At 34.2% G+C, this 25,013-nt stretch overlaps 2 long non-coding RNA genes and 1 pseudogene across 4 annotated transcripts; 1 reads left to right on the forward strand and 2 right to left on the reverse strand.

Moving 5' to 3' along the window:
• Window positions 1–1,906: 1,906 nt before the first annotated feature.
• LOC121205036 (respiratory burst oxidase homolog protein A-like) lies at window positions 1,907–13,332 on the reverse strand (annotated as a pseudogene).
• Window positions 13,333–16,068: 2,736 nt separating this feature from the next.
• Window positions 16,069–17,584, reverse strand: LOC107958715 (uncharacterized). Its single transcript, XR_005899380.1, has 2 exons — window positions 17,267–17,584; window positions 16,069–16,380 (listed from the first exon to the last, which is right to left on the reverse strand). It is a non-coding gene; the product is annotated as an uncharacterized lncRNA (long non-coding RNA).
• An 829-nt stretch (window positions 17,585–18,413) lies between these two features.
• LOC107947578 (uncharacterized) lies at window positions 18,414–24,771 on the forward strand. Of its 3 annotated transcripts, none has more exons than XR_001697185.2 (5): window positions 18,414–18,750; window positions 19,040–19,194; window positions 19,315–19,820; window positions 19,930–20,046; window positions 21,320–24,771. It is a non-coding gene; the product is annotated as an uncharacterized lncRNA (long non-coding RNA). The 3 variants fall into 3 exon arrangements; XR_001697184.2 differs by having other exon boundaries at window positions 19,930–20,036; XR_001697180.2 differs by having other exon boundaries at window positions 19,930–24,771.
• The last annotated feature ends 242 nt before the right edge of the window (window positions 24,772–25,013 follow it).

The raw sequence follows: 25,013 nt of genomic DNA on the forward strand, positions 1-25,013 counted from the left end.
AACTAAAAATATAATAGGAATCTCCTTTGACAATGGTGATGCTCTTTCATTCTTGTCATTTCGTGTTTATTAATTTTTGTTATAGTTTAGTATTCAACGTGCTTGAGCTTGGAGAAATGTAAAAGAACCTTAATGCTTTATGTCTTTGTTAAGTGCAACTAAAGAATTACTTAGATATCTGCTGCCAGCTGCTTGATGATATAGTTTGATGAATGAGTTACAATCTGTTCATTTATGCTACTTCTAGTTTCAATACATTAACTCTGTAAATCTTAGTTTGAGATGATGTGAATGTGGTTAGTTATTTCTTTGCTGCTCGTGGGTTAGTTTAATAGCTTGATCTGTTAATTATTGATGCTCTTGAGTAAATTTAGTTTGGTAAATGGATAGTCTTGGATCAGAGTCGCTCTTGACCATCTTATATATGGTATGGTCAATGAAAGCAAAAATGCTAATGTCATCGAGGCGTCTTTACTAGATTTAGTTGGTATTGTTATGTGTGAAAAGCTAGTATATTCTAACAGTCTAGCTTCCATGTTTTTTGTTCTAACTTTAATGAACTTAGTTATGTTGGTGAAAAGTTAATTGCTTAATAGATTAGCTATGGAAAGCTTATAGCTTAACAGCCTAGCTTTCAAGAAAAGAAATTGAAAGGAAATTATTTAGATTAGATATAAAAGTCTTGGAATTTGATTTGAAGTAAATGTGCAGTAGCCGTGAGTTGTAGACTTCAAGGTTTAATCCTACATTGGAGACTATCACTAACATGGATATGATATGACAAGTAATACATCTTTTTGTTGATTCTTTCCCATTATTTAGCTTTTTTTACATTAATAGCATTTTAACAATGAAAGATGATGGTATTCTGTGTTATTAACATATAAAAGGGTATCAAAACATGGTTGTTCATTATGTTTTATCATTGAATTTAATTGTCAAGGCTGTTCATTTTTATCATTGAATTTAATTGTCAAGGCTGTTCATTTATATTGGTATCATTTACAATCTTATGTATTAAGAATACGGCATGTGAGCTAAACATTTGACAATAGTTCCCATTTCTTTCTTTTGGGGGCTAGTACATAGATAAGGGTTCTCTAGGGGCTTTCTTAAAGTTAGATTGTTGTTAATCATTCATTCATCTTATTTCTATATTGTTATTTATATTTTTATAATTAAATTTAAATGTAATATTTTTTATTAAATGATCACACATTTTCCCATTGATTTGATGAATTAAAGTAGAATAGTTTATGCGTATGTGGTGTTTAACATATTTTCTATCACAATTTAAATGAAATGAGAATGTGAAATGTAACATTATAATGTTTGTTATATGTAACAAAGTATCGATTAAAATTATTACTTAACTCATAAATTAACATTTAAATTATATCATTATTTTTATTTTAGTGTCTAAATTTTTTTAATCACAGGTTATTTATTACTTCTATTACTTTGTTTTTTTATTGTAGAATAATTAAATTATTTGTTTCACTAATGATACTTTAGCACATTAACTATGTATTGCAGTTTAAAAATAATAAAGTAGGTTATATATTATTTTTATAATATTATATATTATGAATTTTTAATTCATATAATAATAATTATATTAAGAATGTTATTAAATTGTATATTATTTTATTAAATTGTATTTAATAATAATTATATTAAAATATGGTTAAATTATTTATTTTTATTTTTATTAAAATATATTTAACAATAATTTTATTAAAATTTAATAATAATAACAATAATCATCTACCTAAACAAATTTTACTAAGGGTACTTTGTTCATTTACACATTTTTCCTTATACTATTACAACATCTATTTCATTCAACCAAACACAAGAATACTATTACAGCTCTATTCCATTCCATTCAACCAAACAATGAAATTATTGATTACAGCTCTATTCCATTACAACTTTATTCAATTACAGCCATATTCCATTATAATGAACCAAACATACCTTTAATATGTATACCTTTAATATGTAGTAGCCTTCAGCTTGAAATCTTCTATAAGCTCAGCAGGGATATTCTACAAGGCTATTCTTGGAAATAAAGAGGCCCAACCCAATTTCCAAAACCATAGTGAACTTTTTTTTTTTCGTCATTTTGGTATTAAAGATATACCTAAAATTATATATATATTTAATCTTTCCTTTTTCTCTCTTTTTTCTATTTTATGAGTGTCTTGCCTAATTATTGTAATTTATTAGGACTATGAATGGTGAAGGATGATAATAGTGTTAGAAATGCTCCTTATGGAATTCAAATTTAGTGGAACCTTTTTGGTTGAACTCATAGCAGAGTTTGCTGAGTTGTTTAGCCAAAACGGGTGCCCCGCAGTAAAACACTCCTGCTACACCACACCACTAATATTAAAACACAAAATAAGATTTGCCGTTTTCTTAATAATTTATTTGCTTAATAGAGTTCGGCTCACCTATCCTTGCGTTGCAGTGCTTGGAACTTAGTTTAGAGAGAACGTTCTTCCATTTAGGCCTTGCAAAATGAGTCCGAACCTGATAAAGTTGGATTCCAGTTGGATGGTGACGTTCAGAATCCTATAAGTCGATCAAGTATGGTAAGACAACGAAAATGAGAGGCAAAAACGATTTTACCCTCGTGCCGGAAACGATGTCAACTCCATTCTTGGCTTGATTTAGTGCTTGGACCATGGTGATGAGAGCTGATCGTGCATCTCCTTCCTCGTACACGCTGGTCAAATAGTTGTGCATTTCAATTACACCCTGGTGTTCAATGTGACAATTTAGTTGCACCATGGTATTCAAAGGAAATTATAACTAAAATAATTTTCAACTCTGGGTTTTACCTTTGATCAAGTTCTGCAACTTCATTCATGACTCCTTTGAACCAATCAAATGAGCCTTGTTCCCTGGTTACCCAATAAAAGTAAGCATTGGTCGTCTGAAGTGTTTTCTTTCGTTTTGGTGGAACTCTGTTGGGATTGCCTGAATCATTGCTCCCACTGCTCAGCTCTGATGTCCTACTCGAATCTGACACCAAATCCTGAAAATCAAAGCATCAGCATTGTGAATCAGATAAAGAAAAATTAAGAAACTATGATTTGACCAAGGAATAATAACAGCAGATTCATTAACTTAGCACAAAGGAAGCCTGAGTCACAGCTTAATTAGTTAATGTAGTCATCTTTAATAGGTTTGGAGTTTGAATCCCAATGCCATCTTTCCCCTGTCACCACACTATGAACTCTTTTGTTCTAAATAAACAAAAAATATTTACTTAAGTTACTTACTGCCTGCTCCTCCATTTTCACAATGTTGTGAAGCAGATCTTTTAGGATGCTAATGAATGGTGTTGCACCAATTCCAAGGCCCACAAGTAATAGGACATCATACTTCCAATAATCTTGTGCCGGGGCACCATACGGCCCATCTATTAAGAGCTTTGGCAAGCTGTACTTCAGATAATAATACTATCAAGCAAGGGTCATTGAAAATTATTCCATAATAGATTCTAAATGCTGCTAAACCGTTGAATATATAAATACAAGACGAATAGATATACCCTTTCTTAGTGATGTCATCAGCCCTAAGAAGCCCACTTTTCCCAGACACAGGAGGTTCACAAACCTCTGAGAATAGCCGTTTGAGCTCTTGTGTCCAGTCACCTAGCTGGCGGATATGAACACTAAGGTAGTCATCACCAGGAGCAGACGTGATGGAAAATGGATGCCTGGTTCACAATAAAGAAATGTTCACGCGTTGAGATTATTTTTTCCTTTTGCATGATGCAAAACGTATACCATCTGTAAAACTTAAATATTTTAAACTTCCTTTACATTATTTTCTTTTTTGGCCACCCTTTACATTATTAAAAAGCAATAGAAAACGTTGAACCTGATCCTATTATAGTAAAGGGCTATTATTGTTGACAGCAAATGGACTTGGCTTTTGATCTAACAAATGTACATTTTCATCCTCTTCTATCATGAATTCATCTCTCTTTTCTTTATACAAATAAGCATTATACAAAGAAGCAAGTACATTACAATGAAAGGAGTAGGAAGGGGTATAGAAACACAGAGATCGAACCCTAAACCTCATGCTAATAAACTTGAAACTCACATAAGTTAGTCATTGAGAATTTATCCCTAGATGTATTATTCTGGAAACTCTGGATGCAATTTAGTAGCCTGGCGGAAGTGAAATAGCTGAAATAATACCTAAATATATATATATATATTTTGCTTACCATTCAAAGGGAGAGACAGCAGGGCATTGGACAAACATGTACTGTCCACTTTTGTACCGAATTTGAGGCGGCTTAGACATTAGTAGTGCGAGAACACCTCCCGGATAAATTGCAACCTATGCACAAAAAGACCATCAGTCAAATTTCAAAAGCACCCTAGGTTTAGAGCTATTTAGGCCTCACTGGAAAATTTTGACAATGTGCTTGTTGGTTGGCCTAACTAAATGTTTCTCTTAGCAGTTCCAATTAATTACGGAACTTTTTCTCTATACGGAATCATAGTTGATAGTGTTATGCTTACCTTCGAAAGCCGGACAGTATAGAAACCAGAACGGAAAAATCTAAGTGTCCTTTCTCCAGCGTACAACAAAATTGGAACAGCTAGGTACATCCAAGTCTGCATCCAGGAACACAATACAATACAATACAATTAATTAAAGTTACAGTAAAACATAAAATAAAATCCTGTTGTTCGAATTTATGCAATCATTTGAGAAAAGAAGAAGATTTAAATGTTTACCGTCTTACGGTACCATATGTGCACAAGATAAAGAAATACGCCATGGATGACAAGCAAGATGTAGACAACGATAAACAGGTGATGTGAGTACCAGAAAGCATTGAAACCAGTGATTCTATCAAAGGGCTTGGGCAGCTTAATCAGGTTCCGCCTAAACCATCTTGTTGCCAGTATAAATGCAATTGCCATGCAGATAACCATTAAAATTCCAGTCACTCCTTCAACCCCTTTTACCAGGTCTAAGTAGGTTGGTTTATGACTTCCAAAGTCATTGATTAGTAGATCATAGTGATCACTAGAGGACTTGATAAGCATAGGAAAATGACAGGCAAGATGGTTACCAGCATGGAGAATGACTCCAATAGTAATGGCTGCAGCTATTGTCTGCACAAATTCAATGAGATATCATAAATAACTTCAAACTTGTGGTTAATTAATTCAGGGATACAAAAGAAGTCAGTGCCATGAAAACCTTGTATCCACTATAAATGTAAGGTTTGCTTCCTATGTGCATCAAGATTATCTCATAACTTTCATAACTAAAATTCCATGAGCCACAGTAGAAATGATGAAACTGATGGATTAAATTGGCTGTTCTTACTCATAAAACAACTAAGCTTGCATGATATAATGCTCCAGAGCAGCAAACTTGTGATCTACAGATACTTTAGTGAATCTAGGAAGTGCCCAGGTTCAGCTACGATAAGGTCAAGCTATTGGGAGTTTGATTTTGTGGAAGTCAATGTCTTTGGTCACGGACGAAAACACATTAAAACTACAATGTTTCAATTTCGTATATAGCTTTTTGTTAAACTACCGGATCCATATACTAAAGATTTAATTTTCTTTTGCAATTTTAGCCTTTTATATTTACTTTTGATGCAAAGAGCTAAAAACTTAAATGGCATTAAACTTAAATGTTAAAAATGTTCTCAAGTGGGTTAAAAAAATTCTAACATTTTTAAAACCTTATAAGGATTAAATTGCTTATTTGTTTTGTTTCCTCGCGTCACTTTTAAACAAAGCAAGTCGTCTTTTTTAAGTTTAACCTTACTATTCTTTATAATTTTCTTTATTTGATTCGAAATTAAATTTTATAGTAGATGAACAAATTTGCAATGGCCAGTTTTGACCTTTTTTCTATAGAAATTATCAATTTCTAATTTCTTCACACACAATAAATAATTTAAGATCGGTTTAATTTTCAAGTTTTGCTATGTGAACCTGCAATACCCAGCACCTTTTTTTTCCAAAGTCAAGTTACAAATTATTAAGAAGAAATTATATCGATAAAGTTTGAATTTATTCATTAAGATGTTAACAAGCTCTTCTAATCGCTATTTTTTTTATGTTGTTGACATAACTCGTATTATTCTAAAAGTAAATTCATATTAATTGACTTTTATATGTCATCATGTCCTTGGGATCAAGGGCGAAACTCAAACATTATTTTAGAGACCGAAATTAAATTATAATTTTTATGATAAAAAATATAATTTTATCATTTTAATAAGTTATATCTTTATAATTTATAAAAAATTAAATCAAATTTTTAAATTTTAAAAATTTAAAATATAATTTTACTTTCACTAATTTAAAATTTTAAAAGTATATAAAAAAATTATTTTAAGGGATAGTTTCGCCGCTGCCTGGGACCCATAAACGAAAAGGAAAAGCAAAAGGAAAAAGGAAAAGTTGGTATGTTGTTCGCATACCTCGTGAAAGTTGATATTGTCGTCAAAAGGCAGGAAAAGACCCAGCTTGGTGGACCTGAGCCAAGTAATGGTGTTTCTGCAGACGGGTAAGAGGATAAGAGCCATGTTAAACTTGAGGGTCTCAGCTGCCCCCTTGGCTGTGAGGAGACAGTAACCCATAACCTGAAAAGAATTCTTCTGTTTGTATTGAAAGAACTTCCAAGTAAAGAGCCCTGTCATAATCATAATCCATAATGACACCACCCATAGCCTCTTCCAGTTTTCTTCTAAATAGTATAGAAGTTTCTTAATCATTCTCCTGACTCTGCTCTTCTTTGTTAGTCCTTGTAAGTTTTGGCTAAGGGCTTGGCTTGTGTAGCTTAGGGCTTGACTATAGCTCTGGTAGGTGTCCTTTTGCAAGAGAAGTGTCTCCAATTGCCATAGCTGTATCATTCCATAGATCATGATCAACCAAATCATGCAATTATGGAAACGAAATTTTTAAATGATCGAAAAATTTTTAGTCACGCAAAGGGCAAGGATGTTCTTGATTATATCAACTGTTTTAAGCTATCAGTGATGCAGAATGAAAGGTAAGTGCATGCGTGAATGAATAAGGTCCGCCACTTGGCAGAACCATGAGTTCGAGATGGTCAATCATGGGATGTAGTTTGGTCAGTCTTATACTGAAACTAATTTGAAAATAAGTTTCACTGCAAAATAATAATATAGTATGATTTCTCTACAATCAACATGTTTTGTTATTAAATAATAATAGTAAGATCTATCGGACAAAAATCAAAGCGAGAAATATTATGGAAATATGAGTGCTCCACATAAATTAAAAATGGACCCACCTCGATATATCCAAATCTTTCATGGTCCAACTCTTCCATGATCAGAGCTGCATATTCCTCCGCCTGCTCTTTCAATCTCGATAGCTAGTTTGCCGAAGCACTTAGCATCAGAATCTATATTATCCACAGCGAAAGTCAATTACTTTTATATACACACCAGAATGCCCTCGCAAATCCCACTAAATATTTTATTAATAATTAAAAGTATCACCCATGAGCATCACAATTTAATTGTTTTTTTTTAATAAAGTAAATATTTTTTTGCATGTTGGATACAATTTTATTAAAAAATTGGAAATATACATATTATTTTTACCTCTTTTACTTCAGCCTCAGTGATCCTACCATCTTCATTTTTGTCCACCCTATAACATAGGATATTCAAAACTGGTTCGTTAAAAGAAGAAATATTTAATTTAAAATAAGTTGAAACTAATAGTTTAATAATGCGTACATGTCGAAGAAGATCTGGAGGCGAGAATCAAAACTTTGGTCAGTGATTTGGGACCAATACTCGTAAAGCTCATCTTTGCTAATTTTTTCGACTTTTAATCTCCTTTGTCTACTCAATGCGTCGAACATCTCCTGCGCAAATTCCTTCGAGTCCTTCATTCCTAAACAACAAACAGAAGTAATCATCTAATCTAAGAGTTTGAGAAAAATGGATTAAAAAAGATTTGTGATGATGAATTGAGAAACCTATGCATTGTGTGAAATCGGAGCGAAAAAGAGAGCCGTGTTTAGCGAGTTTTTTGAAATTGTTTTCAACTTCTTCCCATGCATTGGCTTCATTGTTGGTTATGAATCTTAATCCGCGAAGAGCTTTTTGAGCGCCGGAGCGAATCCGGTCGAGTTGAGCTCGCTGCTTTCTTAAAGCTCGAGCCGCTGTAGCAGAGTCGGATCTGGGTAGAGTCAGAGCTGCGTGTCCGTGGCCCTGTTAGAATTAAGTGACCCAAATTTTTATTTAAATAAAATACGATGGAAAATAAAATAAAAGTAAAATCCATATAAAACTAGACTTCTTTTATTTTATTTTAGAATAAGGTTTTTTAAACCCTATTAAACTCCATCTATTTTATATTGATTAGGATAAGGTGTTTCAATCCTACTAGAATATGGCTTTACAAGCCTATAAATAGACATAGTCTATTCCTCTTGTATTGATTCAAATTTTCGACATAGTGAATTTTCTTCTCCTCTGCCCGTGGTTTTTTCCCGAAAGGGTTTCCACGTAAAATTTGTGTGTTCTTTATTTTATTTATTTTATTTTATTTTATTTTTCACAAATTGGTATCCGAGCCTCCGGGTTATTCATCTCGATCACGGTAATGGCGTCTTTGAAGTATGAAATTCCGCTGTTGGATCGCAACACCAAATTTGCGTTGTGGCAAATTAAGATGCAAGCAGTTCTTGCACAGATGGATCTGGAGGATGCCCTGCTAGGGATAGATAAGATGCCTTCGACATTAACAGATGAAGAGAAGAAGCGTAAGGATCGAAAGGCATTAACACAATTACATCTGCATTTGTCCAACGAAATTTTGCAGGATGTGATGAAAGAGAAAACTGTCGCTGCATTATGGAAGAGGCTAGAACAAATATGTATGTCGAAAACTCTAACAAGCAAGTTGCATATGAAGCAGCGTCTTTATGCTCATCGTTTGGAGGAAGGTGCGTCTGTACACGAACACTTAACAGTGTTTAAAGAAATTCTCTCAAACTTGGAGGCCATAGAGGTTCAGTATGATAAGGAAGATCTAGGGTTGATTCTATTTTGTTCGTTGCCCCCGTCTTATTCAACCTTTAGAGACACGATTTTATATAGCCGCGAGTCTCTCACAGTTGATGAGGTTTATGATTCTTTAACCTCGTATGATAAGATGAAGCATCTTGTGGTTAAACCCGACTCTCAGGGAGAGGGTCTTATTGTTCGTGGGAGACAAGATCGAAATGCTGATGATGATCGTGGTAGGACACAGGAACGGAATCCTCGTGGTAAATCTAAGGGTAGATCGAAGTCTTCAAACAGAGGTAAAACTTGCAACTTCTGCAAGAAGAAAGGGCACATTAAATCTGAGTGCTATAAGCTACAAAATAAGATTAAAAGGGAGGCTGCGAATCAAAAGGGAAAACAACCAGAAAATTCCGGTGAAGCTGATGTTGTAGAAGACTACAGCGATGGTGAACTTCTAGTCGCTTCTGTCAATGATTCTAAAGTAAGCGAGGAGTGGATACTTGATTCAGGCTGCACCTTCCACATGAGTCCCAATCGGGATTGGTTTACAACTTATGAAACAGTATCTGAAGGTGTTGTTTTGATGGGAAATAATGCTTCATGTAAAATCACAGGTGTTGGAACAATTAAAGTTAAGATGTTTGATGGAGTTGTCAGAACACTTAGTGACGTGCGGCATGTTCCAGAATTGAAAAGAAATTTAATTTCGTTGAGTACTCTTGATTCAAAAGGGTACAGATACACAGCTGAAAGTGGGGTTTTAAAGATTTTCAAAGGGTCCCTTGTTGTGATGAAAGGGCAGAGAAAGATTTCCAAGTTATATGTTTTACAGGGTTCTACTATTACTGGTGATGCAGCTGTCGCTTCCTATTCCTTGTCAGATGATGATATTACTAAACTTTGGCATATGCGCCTAGGGCATATGAGTGAGAATGGCATGGCAGAATTAAGCAAAAGAGGACTTCTTAATGGGCAAGGAATTTGCAAACTGAATTTCTGTGAGCACTGTGTTTTTGGGAAGCAAAAGAGAGTTCGATTCACTAGAGGAATCCATAACACGAAGGAAGCATTGGAGTATATTCATTATGATCTGTGAGGGCCATCCAGAGTGCCTTCGAGAGGTGGAGCTAATTATATGCTAACCTTTATTGATGATTTTTCCAGAAAAATTTGGGCGTTCTTCCTGAAGCAGAAAAGCGATGTGTTTTCCACATTTAAGTCTTGGAAAATTATGATTGAAAAACAGACGGGAAAATAGATAAAATACCTCCATACAGGCAATGGCTTAGAGTTCTGTTCTGATGAGTTTAATAGATTGCGCAAGTCAGAAGGGATCATGAGACACTTGACAGTTCGTCATACTCCACAGTAAAACGGCGTTGCAGAACGAATGAACAGAACGATCATGGAGAAGGTTCGATGTATGTTGTCAAATGCCAACTTACCGAAGTCATTTTGGGCAAAAGCAGCCTTTACTGCATGTTTTTTGATCAACCGATCTCCATCCGTTGCCATTGAGAAAAAGACTCCATAAGAGGTATGGTCTGGTAATCCTGCTAATTATTCTGATTTAAAGATTTTTGGGTGTCCTGCGTATGCTCATGTTGATAATGGAAAATTGGAACCGAGATCCATTAAATGCGTTTTTCTTGATTATAAAGCTGGTGTAAAAGGCTATAAGTTATGGTGTCCTGAAAATAGAAAAGTTGTGATTAGCAGAGATGTTGTTTTTGATGAAACTGCTATGCTACCTAACTTATCTCTTAAAGACTCTTCCAATAAAGAAAACCAAAAGCAGGTGGAGCATCAGATTAATACAGAATCAACTCCTCAAGCCTGTACAAAAATTAAGAATAGAGTTGCTTCTTCACCGCAATACTCTATCACCAAAAACAGAACAAGAAGAGAAATTAAACCTCCAAAGAAATATGCCGAGGCTGATCTAGTTGCTTATGCTTTAAATGTGGCTGAAGATATAGATGCGAATCAAGAGCCATTTAATTATTCTGAGGCGATTAGCTGTGAAGACTCAGAAAAGTGGATGTTTGCTATGCAAGAGGAGATGGAATCACTCCACAAAAAACAGAGCATGGGATCTTGTAAAACTTCCTAAAGGTAAAAAGGTTGTTCGTTGTAAATGGGTGTTTAAAAAGAAAGAAGGGACTCCAGGAGTTGAAGAACCCAGATATAAAGCAAGGCTTGTTGCAAAGGGTTACAGTCAAATTCCAGGAGTGGACTTCACAGATGTGTTCTCCCCAGTTGTTAAGCATAGTTCGATTCGAGCTTTGCTTGGTATTGTGGCCATGCATGATTTGGAGCTTGAGCAGTTAGATGTAAAAACTGCATTTCTGCATGGAGAACTTGAGGAGGATATTTACATGCAACAACCAGAGGGTTTTACAGTCTCGGAAAAAGAGGACTATGTTTTCTTGCTGAAAAAGTCCCTTTACGGTTTGAAACAGTCACCAAAACAGTGGTACAAGAGGTTTGATTCCTTTATGACTTCTCATGATTTCAAAAGAAGTAGTTTTGACAGTTGTGTCTACTTTAAGAAAAACAGTGATGGTTCTTTTGTATATCTACTTCTTTATGTTGATGACATGTTGATAGCAACAAAAGATAAAGTAGAGATAAGAAAGGTCAAAGCCCAACTAAGTGAAGAATTTGAGATGAAAGATTTAGGACCAGCAAAGAAGATACTTGGTATGGAGATTCTTAAAGATAGAAAAGCAAGTAAATTGTATCTAAGTCAGAAGGGATACATTGAGAAAGTTCTTTGCAGGTTCAATATGCAGAGTGCTAAGCCTGTTAGTACTCCTTTAGCAGCTCATTTCAGACTTTCATCAGCTTTGTCTCCACAATCAGATGATGAGATTGAGTACATGTCACATGTTCCATACTCTAGTACAGTAGGATCTCTCATGTATGCTATGGTTTGTTCACGTCTAGATTTATCATATGGAGTCAGTGCAGTTAGCAGATACATAGCCAATCCTGGTAAATAACACTGGAAAGCAGTTCAGTGGATTTTAAGATACTTACGAGGTACTACTGATGTTTGCTTACAGTTTGGAAGAACTAGAGATGGAGTCATTGGGTATGTTGATGCTGATTTTGCTGGAGACCTTGATAGAAGAAGATCTCTCGCAGGTTATGTCTTTACAATCGGAGGTTGTGCAATCAGTTGGAAAGCCACTTTGCAAACTACAGTCGCTTTGTCTACCACTGAAGCTAAGTACATGGCGATTACTGAGGCTTGTAAAGAAGCTGTTTGGTTGAAAGGACTCTTTAGTGAACTTAATGAAGACCTTCAAATCAGCACAGTATTTTGTGACAGTCAGAGTGCCATCTTTCTTACAAAAGATCAAATGTTTCATGAGAGAACAAAACACATTAATGTTCGGTATCATTTTGTTCGTGATATTATTACTCGTGGTGATATTATTGTGAGCAAAATTAGTACTCATGAAAATCCTGCAGATATGTTGACTAAGTCACTTCCTATAACCAAGTTTGAGCATTGCTTAGACTTGGTTGGTGTTCATTGTTGAAGTTAAACCCTTAAGGGGTTTTATGGAAGAGGTGGAGAACTTGTTTATTGAAAGTTCGCGATGAAGAACTTGTTCATTGAGAATTTGTGTCAAGGTGGAGATTGTTAGAATTAAGTGACCCAAATTCTTAAATAAAATATGATGGAAAATAAAATAAAAGTAAAATCCATATAGAACTAGACTTCTTTTATTTTATTTTAGAATAAGGCTTTACAAGCCTATAAATAGACATAGTCTATTCCTCTTTTATTGATTCAAATTTTTGACATAGTGAATTTTCTTCTCCTCTGCCCGTGGTTTTTTCCCGAAAGGGTTTCCACGTAAAATTTGTGTGTTCTTTATTTTATTTATTTTATTTTATTTTATTTTTCACTGGCCCAATGATAACTTGCGTAGCTTGGCTTTCAACTGTTGCGAGAACTGCTTGGCTTTAGCAACGGCTTCGACTTTTCGTCCTTGTGAAAATTGTCTCAATGTATTGGAGGAGCTCTTCCTGATGGTCGGGGATCGTGAAGTGGAGGCCGAAGTATAGGCTCCATCATCGACGGTGATGGCAGATGAGGCCAGCTCCACATTGCGGAGGATAATGGTGTCATCGTCTTGGAGATCGAGAGTGACCTCCACGAACTGCTAAGTCCCAGGCGAGGACGTTGAACTAAAGGTGGCGGGAACGGTGTCCGAGGCCCATTGCCTCTGGTGTGTCGAAAAAGAAGCGCCTTTCATTGATCCAATAAGCAATATATACCGTTAATTTAAAGTAAAAAGAAAATTGAGTTGATTGAATATATATAAAGGGAGGGAGAGGAAACGCGAGGGGGATCAGAGAGAAAAGACGAGAACGCGTCAGTTCAGTATAGTTGATACCATATTAATGGGTTCATCTTCAATTTTTTTAAATTTTAATTAAATTAATCTTTTAAGAAAATATTAATTGAATTGTCAAAATTTAACGGACTTCATAAAAATACAAAATATTATTAAAAATTCAAAACATTTTAAAAAGTTGATAAAAACATTTAAAATTTACATTAATATTAAATAAATGTGGAAAAGAAACATTAGTTTAGGAAATAAAATGTTGGAAGAAAGGAGCAGGAGTGGTACTTGGGGAAATGCTTATGGGGCAGGAGAGTTGACGGCAGGGATGGCAAGAGTGAACGATACATGATAGTGGTGAGTTACAGCTTTCACTCTGACCCATTGACCATGGAAAGTTTTCAAGTAGGATGTTATCATATCCACCGTCGTGTTCTGGTCCTCCTACTTTGTACACGTGGGAGGCTGGTCTGCAATTTTCTTGTTTACATATTAGAAACGTTGAATGATATGTTGTAGAAAGGGATGATGCATTTTGTTTTGCCTTCCAATGCCATTGTCATTTTCACCAAAATTGTTTGTTTCTCAAGTTCATACATAAAGTCCAGGCTTTTGTCTTTGGATTGAAGACAATGCCTACTCCGTCTTTACATTTTACTGCCCACTAACTTCGTGTTTCAACATTGCAGATATTGAATATATGTATATCCTTCCAAACAAAGAAACTATATGAATAACTTGTTTCACAAGGCATTGTAATGCGAATGCAATATCCTTCTCATCCACCAAAAAGCTACTAATTCCAACCCTATTGTTCACACTACAAACATCCGATATGCATCCACCTTAACTTAAATTATCTTCAGTGAATGTTAATTTTCATTAATTTCTTTTGTTTAATCACATTAATGGGATAGCTAGCTAGTTCATGGTTTTTCTTCTTTTCTGAAGTTATGGCTATTGTTTTTTAAATGATTATATATACAATGGAGTTCACCCAAACTATAAATGAAAAATGAAAGAATAAATTCCAAACTATAAATGAAAAATGAAAGAATAAATTATACTCTCACTTTTCAGAATTTCAACAATATATTATTGGAGCATTGAAGTTTACAGGATAGAATGAAATAGAAAGCTTCGTCATATATAAGGACGTGGTTAGGGAGATAGACTGGGACCTCCTCCTCCTCTTCATATTATTTTTAAAAATTTTCTAACATTTGGTATTTTATAAGCTGTGTTGATTACGTGGATGATATCTAATCTTAGGAAAACATATTTTGGAGATTGGATCAAATCGGGTCACCCTATTAATCTCTTGAATCGTAGATATTAGATTGAATTAAAACACTGATTGCTTAGCTACCAAGAGTCTATTTTTTTTTGAAAATCAACTGGACTTTCATAAATAGATAAATAATAAAAAAATACAAAAATGGGTTTTAGCCGGATTGGGCTTACAACAAAAAAGAAAGAAACAAAATCAAAAGCAGTAACAGAGAAGGCTAAGCCTGAGTATTCTTAACCTTAAGGGTGCGTTTGGTTCGCTGTATTGGATTAGAGGTGTATTGGATTAGAGATGTATTGGATTAGAGGTGTATTGGATTAGAGGTGTAATAGCAAATCAACTGTTTGGTTGAATGTAATGGAATAGAGGCGTAATAGTAATCTTGTGTTTGGTCGAATGGAATAGAGGTGTAATAGCATAATGGAAAAAACTAAAATGACTAGAATACCCTTAGCATAAATTTGTTTTGGTAAATGATTATTGTTATTGTTATTTAAATTATAATAAGATTATTATTATCAATAATAAATAATTTAATCATATTTAAACATAATTATTATTAAATATATTTTAATTAAAATATATAATTTAATAAAATTCTTAATAATTAATATTCTTATATTAATTTACTGAAATCATAATATATGATACTGTAAAATATAAATTAACATAATTATTATTAAATATATTTTAATTAAAATATATAATTTAATAAAATTCTTAATAATTAATATTCTTATATTAATTTACTGAAATCATAATATATGATACTGTAAAATATAAATTAACATAATTATTATTAAATATATTTTAATTAAAATATATAATTTAATAAAATTCTTAATAATTAATATTCTTATATTAATTTACTGAAATCATAATATATGATACTGTAAAATATAAATTAACATAATAATTATTAAATATATAACTTGAAAATTATATTCTGCATAAACATAATTAACTTATACTAAGAAAAAGTTAGATGAAAATGAAATTGTACATCATAATCCATATGTTCAAAAGTTTTACAACATCAAAAAGTTTGAACATTGATATTTAATGGTAAGAAAAAAATTTTAATTGTTATGCCATGTTTTATTTATATTTTCAATTTAAATGTATAGTTTTATATTAATATTATATAATCAAAATGATTTTAATTATATTTCAATTAAAAATATTAAATAATGATTTTAATTATATTTTAATATACCTTAAATAACATAAATAAAATTTTTATTTCAGCTTAAAGTTAGCACAATTTATTTTAATAATGATTAAATTTGAACGAGATCTTTGAAAGTATCAAAACCGTTATATTTTTATCATAATTGATATTAATACAAGAATTGGTACTAAAGTTTGATGTCCTTTTTAAATTATAACGAAGAATTGGTACACCATTATCTTTAAGTATCAAAATATTTATCAAATACAAATAATAGATTAAAAAAAGAAAAAACACAAGTACCAAATTATATATTGCTCCTTTTTATAACAACATTTTGTCCATGAATTTCCTTTTTAATACAAGAATTGGTATCAACCTTTGTGCCCATAGATGTACTTAGGGAAGTAGACTTTGGAATCAGCCTTTGTGCCTCCAATGCCTCGCGTGCCGCTTGCTCTTTGGCTCTTTTTGCTCTTTCCAATACCTTTTCCTGTGTGCATGAATTAAAGGGGATGTCATATTTTAATAAATCATCAAAATGGAGTAGTAAAATGCAGCAAATTTGCAGATGAACGATTTCAATTCCAACAAAAGAAGAAAAGATCCTGATGGCCAATTTGTTATTGCATTTACTCAGAAAATAATGGTACATCCCTATGTAAACCGACACAGGTCAGTTTCAAAAATGCTGTAGTAGAAGTAAAGTTGAATTCTAGCTTGAGCCTCCAATAACTAACTAGAAGTGGAATTCAGATAATACAACTTGCTAGAATTTAAGTTGGTGTGAAACTATGGCCATGCAGTTCATGATGAGGTTAAGGGAGAGGGTTGGTTACTGGAAATGCCATTGATACAGTATATTTGAAAACCTGAACGCCATAAATTTCCTCAAAAGAAAGAAAAGGGGTCTCTTACATTAACTCTTCCTATTGTAAATGAAGCAAAAATAATACCAGCATCAAAAGAAGGCATTTAAAACAAATGATGACTGCAATTTCGTAAGGCTCCCAAGAACAGATGTCAAGAAAAGAAAAGAAAACCTTTAGCTCCTCCCATTTAAATACCTTCAAATTATTGTTATTTTTCCAGTAAGGTTTGGTTTGTAAGCAATAGAACCAATCACTTTGGGCACCATAACATTAGGATTCAGAAACACACGTAATGGCCAAGCAGAACAGAAGTGTATTAAAGCCAAATTTAAAATTCATAAAACTCTCCACTGGTGGCGTTTGTGCATTACCAAATAAGCTATTCCAAGAGCTATGAAATAAACCCAGCAAAAGTGAACACCCCCCTCCCCCCCCAAAAAAAAGAAAGGGCCATGACATGAATCATGAATTTATCAAGGATTAGATTCAAGAACAAAATCTGGTTACCTGGAAATCCTGCACTTGCTTTTGTTGCTCAGCCTGCAACCTTCCAACAACACTCAAAAATTCCCCAATTGTGGACTCGATTCTCTCATTCAATGCTTCGGCTACAGCCTTCCTTAAGAAAAAAGCATCCAGCACATTCCTGCTTCCATTATCACCTGCAATACTAAGTATCCCACTCAGTTTCACATAAAAAGGAAGAAAAAAAACACACAGCTACAATGTATTATGGGGTTGGGTTCATTCCTTCTTCTCAAGAAACACTCAATTTAACCTTAATCCCACAGGTGCACACAATTGTAACCATGTTTATACTATTAGGTATTGTCAATACTTATTTTCCAGCAAGATAAAATCCCTGCTTCATTACTCCAACTATAACCAGCTTAATGATGCTATCTTGATGAGCTCTTCTAGCATTTCGACTATCTTAATGAGCTCATTAATATTATCATGTTGTAAATAGAAAAAAAATTAGGGATTTATTCATGTATAAATACACCCTCTACTGTATATTTCCACTACAAACATACACAGAGAAATTCTCGATTAAAATCAAAGTTCATGAAGCAAACACAAAATAAACCCAGAATAGTTGGATTTTTGAATCTCAGAAGCCACTTGGCAGTGATGGATTTGAACACCAAATAAAAAGAAAAAGGAATTAACACCAAGAAACCGAAAGGAACCAGACCTGAAAAAATGAACACAAAGATTCATACCTCACGCCGAGACTGAGAGAAAAAATGAAGCAGTGGCTTTCAAACGTGCTGCAACAAATGAAAGGGAAAAAATGATCGAGAGAGAGAGAATCGGTAAAGGCAGACGAGGAGAAATGATGAGGACAGAAAAAGGAGAGGGTCGGGTAGGGAGGGAGGGTAAAACAGAGACTTGGAAAGGGAAGCCGGACGTAATGGGTAATCCTCGATTTGGGAAGGGAATAGAAAAGCAGAGAATTTGGGGATTAGGTCGGTATTGTAATACGCGCGTAATACCTATTACAGCGAACCAAACGCCGGAATAGGTCGGCAATGTAATAGGCGCGTAATTGGGGCGTAATGGATTACCTATTACACTGAACCAAACACACTGTAAGAATTCAAAATTTAAAAAATTAAAAAAATAAAAAAATAAAATTAAAAACTGATCTTCAGTCCAGTCAATCAACACAGCTGGACATCACTAGCCTTTGTCCTTTCAAATCCACCGTCCAGCCTTTATGATAGCATTTTCCAATGAGATCTTATAATATCTGCTATCAATATCTTTTAACATCTCCTTGAATCTTCTTCGTCTGACTCCTTTGATCTCCATCTTTCTCTTTTCTGAGTAGTATCCCCTAGATGCAGTCCCAACAATTGCTCTTCTTCTTTCCTCGGAATTTTTTTTTTTCAAAAACTGGGTAATCCTGAATCTCCTTCATCTTGTGCTCTTGGCCTCCGTCGCTCCCTCTCCTGATGGATACTCCTTGGATGCAACCCCAGCAGGTAATGTCCTTCTCCTCTTCTCATCGCTTCTTTAGCAACCAGATGGGCATTCTCATTTTCTGTTTTAGGAATAAAATGAAAACCAATATTCTGAAAGAAAACTTTTTTGCTATTGATATCTATGATTATCGCCCCTATTATCGATTTATCTTGGTTTGTGGTCTGATATTTCTTGATCAATGTTCTTGAGTCTCCTTTTATATCCAGATTATATAATCTCATTGTAATCCCTAACTGAATCGCTGTAAACCTGCATATGCCTCCACTGCAAACGGCGATGAAATGTTAGAGTGAATAACTGACTTAGAGGCCACGATATCCCCCTCCGTATCGCAGACAACCAAACCTAAAGAAGATCTCGAAGTTCTCTTGTCAAAAGCCGTATCAAAATAAATTGTCATCCTCATGTTTCTTTCCATCTGCTTATGTCCTCTGTCAATGCTGGTAAGAATTCGTTTTTCCTCCGCTCCGTTTAATTCTGCTATGAAACTGATGACTTGTTTAGAGATATCCCTACCTGTTGTATTCTTTCTCTCATAGATAAATTTATTTCTATGGTTCCAGATTGACCATAACCCACAGCAAAAAAGGTGACACTGATCGTTATTCCCCTGCCTGAAAACCCAGATAAGCCACTCCCACAAGCTTTTGAGTATTGTTATTGGATACCAATTCAAGATCTAAACTTGACCATACTTTTATTGTTGTAGCACAGTACCTGAAAACGTGGTTGCTATCTTCAGCGGAGGTGTGACATCGGGGACAAAAAGTTTCCACTGTGACTTTTTTACTCTTTAGATTAAATAGAGTAGGAATATAATTCCAAGAAATTTTCCCAATTGTAATTTTAATTTTTGAGGGATTTGTAAATTCCATAATTTTCTGTAGAAGTTTCTATTCTCGGTCTGTATAAAATTATTACTAGAACCTGAATTAGTCTCTTGTAATAGTTTATAGGCACTTCTGACGGAATACTCTCTTGACGGTTCTCCTCTCCATACTTGAAAGTCCTCGTAGATTGTCTTTGCCAAGGAATCTGCAAAATTTTTTTTGCAGTATCCTCATTAAAGGTGCTTAAAACTAAATCTGTATTCCATTTTCGATTATTAGCATCAATCAAAACTGATATTAACTTAATATTCTCATTGACATTTTCATTCTGCAATCTATCATTTTCAGCTCCCAAAATCCACAAGTCATCCCAAACAGAGATGCGATTCCCTGCTCCTATTCTCCAGCAAAGTGCTTTCTCCAAAATCCCTTTAGCTGCCCAGACACTCTTCTAGGTAAGCGAAGGTAAATTCCCCAAATGAGCATTGATAAAATTTGAATTTGGATAATATTTTTCTTTTAAAACACGACTTAGTAAAGAATTAGGGAAATTGACAAGACGCTAACCTTGTTTTGCTAATAACGCTGTTAAATTTTTCGAGATTACGAAAGCCTAAACCACCATCTTCTTTCAAAGAGCATAAATTTTTCCACGTGCACCACTGAATGCCTTTTTTATCTCGATTTTTCTGCCGCCAATATCTTGCCATAATGCCTTCTAATTCAACACATAGAGACTTAGGAATTAGGGAACATGCCATCGTATAGGTTGGAATAGCTTGAAGAATAGCTTTTATAAACACCTCTTTCCCCCCTTGAGATAGATGCCTTACACTCTAGTTATCAATCCGTTGTTTCATTCTGTCCTTTAGGGTCTGAAAAGACATTTTCTTCTTTCTTCCCATCATATTAGGCAGACCTGGATACCTTTCCAGGTTATTAGAACTACGCACTCCAAGAACCCTAGATATAACTACTTTATCCCCTCGTGTATTAGTGCTAAAGAATACTGTAGATTTGTCATAGTTAACACACTGTCTGGAACAATTCTCGTATTCGATTAGAATCTGTTTAAGTGAGCAAGCTCCTCTCTTTGTAGCTTCCCCAAATAAAATACTGCCATCTGTAAATAACAAGTGAGAAACTTGTGGGACACTTCTACTTGCTTTAACCCCTCTAAGTGCGCTCCTTTGCATAGCGAGTCTCATAAGACTGGAAAGACCACAAATTAAAAATAGGAATGGACTCAAAGGGTCACCCTGTCTTACTCCCCTTGTGGGTTGAAAATTCTCTCCAATATGACCATTGAAAACTACCGAATATGCAACTGTGGAAACACATTTCATTAGAGACTCAATCCACCTTGAATCAAATCCCATGTGCTTTATAATTGTTGTGATAAAATTCTATTCAACTCTATCATAAGCTTTACTCATATCCAATTTTATTGCTATAAATCCCTTTTTCCCGTCTTCTGTTTTAAAGTATGTAGGATTTCATAAGCCAGCAACATATTATCGGAAATTAACCTCCCCAGTACAAAAGCGCTTTATGCTAGGTCAATACATTTATCAATGACTACACAAAGACGACTCGTAATGACCTTAGCTATCAACTTATAAATCACCTTGCATGGACTTATAGGGTGGAAATAGGAAATATTTGAAGGGTTTTGAATTTTTGGGATCAAAACTATATTAGTCTTATTAATTAAACTAATATTCATACCTCCATTTAGGTGTTGTAGGAAAAATGAAGACACATCTTCCCCTACAATTGACCAGCACTTCTGATAAAATAAAGCCGAAAATCCATCTTCTCTTGGTGCTTTTGTTGGGCCCAATTCTGATAAGGCCAATTGACTTTCTTCTTTTGTGTATCTTGCTATCAATTGAGAATTATCCTCTTCAAAAATACAGCGATTAATTCCTGTCAGCAGATGTTCATAATTTCCCCTCCTCCTAGTTGAAAACAGATTTTGAAAATAAGATCTAGCTATTCCTTCCATCTCATTGATCTCTTCTGTTTCTTTACCATCTTCAAATTGCAATTTTTGAAAAAGGCTCCTTCTTTGTCTTTGAGTCGCCTGTTTATGAAAAAAGCAATATTCTTATCCCCAAATTGTAACCAATTAACTCGAGCCCTTTGTTCCCAATATCGTTCATCCTTGTCAATCTCAAAATTTAGTTGAGTCTTCGTATCAGTTCTGCTAGATTTTCATCATCTTTGTTAGATTTCATCAACTTGACCAATCTCGAAGTTAACCTCTCTTTTTTATATCTTTTTTTTGTGCCTAATTTGATTGACCCATCTATCCAAACCTTTTCTTACTTTTTCCAATTTTTGTAGCAAGTCTCCATTTGAATTGTCTCATATGTATCTTACCTCCTCAACAAAAGATTCCTCTAACAGCCACCAAGCTTCGAATTTGAAACTCCCTTTAGGTAGCTCATTAACATTTTTTTCGTCGTGATAAGAAGTGGACAATGATCTTAAAAAGAATGTGGAAAGTGTTGAATCATTGCTTCTGGAAATATAGAAAGCCAATCCTCATTAGTAACTCCTCTATCCAGCCTTTCTTGAATGTTTGTTTCTGGTAAATTACCTCTTTCCCAAGTAAACCAATTCCCCGTATAACTCACATCCATTAGGTGACAATCTGTTAGCACTGATCGAAATGTATCCATGCGTCTCTCCTCTCTAGGCAATCCCTTTATCATTTGTAGCCATGCATAATTCCATTAAAACCCCCACAAACTAACCATGAAAGCTTCTTAGCCTTACTCAAATTTATCAACAGATCCCATGATGCGTTTCTATCTTATGTATTAGGAGAGCCATAAAACTCAGTAAATCTCCACCTTTTACCTTTATCAGTATCTTCGATGATTACATCAATATGCCTTTTTGAAAAGCTTCGAAGAATAATTATAGTATCATCATTCCATGCCAAACATAATCCTCCTCTTGAACCATTTGAATCAACTTCAATACCATTTTGAAATCCACAACTTCTATGTATTATTTCCATCTGATTTTTAAGTGTCTTTATCTCCATGAATAAAACAATTTGGGGATTATATAACTTCAAGGAATGCCGAAGTCGACGTACCATCCGTGGATTCCCCAAGCCATGAACATTTCAACTTAAGATGTTCATTTTCCCCGGCTTGCCTTTTTGCAGCCGCTGATCCTAAGAAATTGTTATTCACCATTTCTCTACCCTTCATCATCAGATTATTAGAATCAGTATTGACGATATAGACTTCAATTTCTCCTCTTTGCCGCTTTTTCCCCTCTTCACCTATAAGAATCCCTTCTTCAGCATCATGATCCATTGAAATTTGGTTTTCTTCTAATGGTTTCTTACCATCCCTTTTAGAAGTAGACGTGATTCTTTCTAAGCAAAATCCCAAAAACGGGTCAATCTGCACCTTTTCAGAATTATTCATCACGCCCCATGTTTTCCCTTCAGATGTCCTATTCCCGTCAAAATATCCGCCCCTTCTTCCTCGCGTAACCCAATACTACTTTGTGCACGTGCTTTTCTAGATTATGCTCTTAAAGAAAGTTCCTATCCCATTTCAGTAATCTCCATACCTAATGCCATTTTTACCTCACAAAAAGAATCGTTATGTCCCAAACGACCACAATAAAAGCAAAAAATGATAATCTTTCATATTTGAATCTGACATGATTTATTTCATAGAACATAATCTGGTTTTTCCTTTTCAAAGGAGACCGTACATCCAATTAGAATTTGACACGTAAAAAAATTTTGGTATCCTTTCTCCATGTTAGCACCATCATACTCCAAGAATAAACCTATGAATTCACCAAGTTACTTTGCAAAGCCTCAGAATAGTATCCTGCATCTGAACCCAAAAAGGCGAAAAAATTAGAGGGACTAATGATGGATCTTCCCCCCACTATAACGAATGCAATAATAATAAATAATTATTAAAAGAACATGGAGAACCCTTGAGAACCCTTCCATATCCGTACTGTGAAAGAACTGAAACAGTAATCTTTTTTTCCTAAGGTCCAAAATTTGAACACCTCTGACCGGATGCCACAGATATGCCATAGTACTTTTCATAGCCGCAAAATTAATAACACTAGCTGTTAAAAAATAGCCCGCCAGACTATAATCCCCTTCTTCTTTCACGGGACTTGGTAAAGATGGAATTTGTATAATCTCGTCTTCCTCTTCATTAATAGATAAGCCAGAAAATTTGGTCTCCATAAATATTGATTCAATTGCACATGATGAGAATGAATAATTGAAGAAATTCCAGTAGTTAATAGACAAGCCGCCGCCACAAAAAAACAAAAAACCTAAACTCTGCCAGAGAAGACAGAAAGAAACTTGCTTGGGTAACAGACTTTTTCTATCGCCAAGAGTCCATATTGACCTTGTACTTTATTATTATACTGTATTCAACTAGTTAATATGTTGTTTTATATGGGTTGATATAGATCTTTCTATGTAAGTAAGTCTTGAAATATTTTATATAATTGAGAAATTTGTATAAGTTACTATACAGAGAGAATTGAGCAGTTAATCTATCTTTGTGAGAATTTTATTGGATTAGCACATTTTAACAGTAAAACCTTTGTGTTTGGTGGTTTTACTTGTTGAACTCACAAGAGGTGAAGTTAGTAATGAGAGTATCATTCTTCAAGGTGCAAAGGTGAGTATATTGTCATGGGTGTGTGACAGATTGTCATCACTTCTTGTAATTATTAAAGAGAGTGAATATTTCTTATTGAGCTAGACTCTGTAGGCATAGGAAAACTAAACTGCATAAACAACTTCCTTGTGTTCTATTTGTTTGTTGTTTTCCAATCAGTGGTGAAGGAGTGCCCACTCCCTTGTCACTTCTTCATACACTTGATTTGCTTCTAAGCAACTGTTTCGAGCAAACGCAAGTCTTGAGATCATGTAGTCGATGCTAAAAGTTGTTTGTTGGAGCTCTAAAAGGTATAGGGGTGTAAGGGCAAGGAATATACATGGGTATTTTCCCCATTTTTTTTTTGCAATATTGGTGAGGATGGTTTGTCAAAAACAATATATTGGTTTGGATGGGTTTTTACATTGATTGAACTTGTATGAAATTGATATATGATAAAAAATTTAATCATTACTTCATACAAATAAAGACATATGCATGGGCTTTTAAAAGATTATTTTTACATAGGTTTAATAATGCTAAATGTTTAAATTTTTTTAATACAAATATACTTAAATTATAGTTAGATTATGGTACACCCACCATGGATTAAAAAATATGTAATAAATTTATAAAAAAATAATATAAAAATTAAATATGATTTTAGTTGAATTGGTAAAGTTGTAGTGAAACTCATGGTCCTCATTTTAAGTACGAAAATTTTTAGATTTATCAAAATTTGATCATTAGTAAAAGGAA

Source organism: Gossypium hirsutum, chromosome A08 (assembly GCF_007990345.1).
Source record: "Gossypium hirsutum isolate 1008001.06 chromosome A08, Gossypium_hirsutum_v2.1, whole genome shotgun sequence".
Lineage (NCBI taxonomy): Eukaryota > Viridiplantae > Streptophyta > Magnoliopsida > Malvales > Malvaceae > Gossypium > Gossypium hirsutum.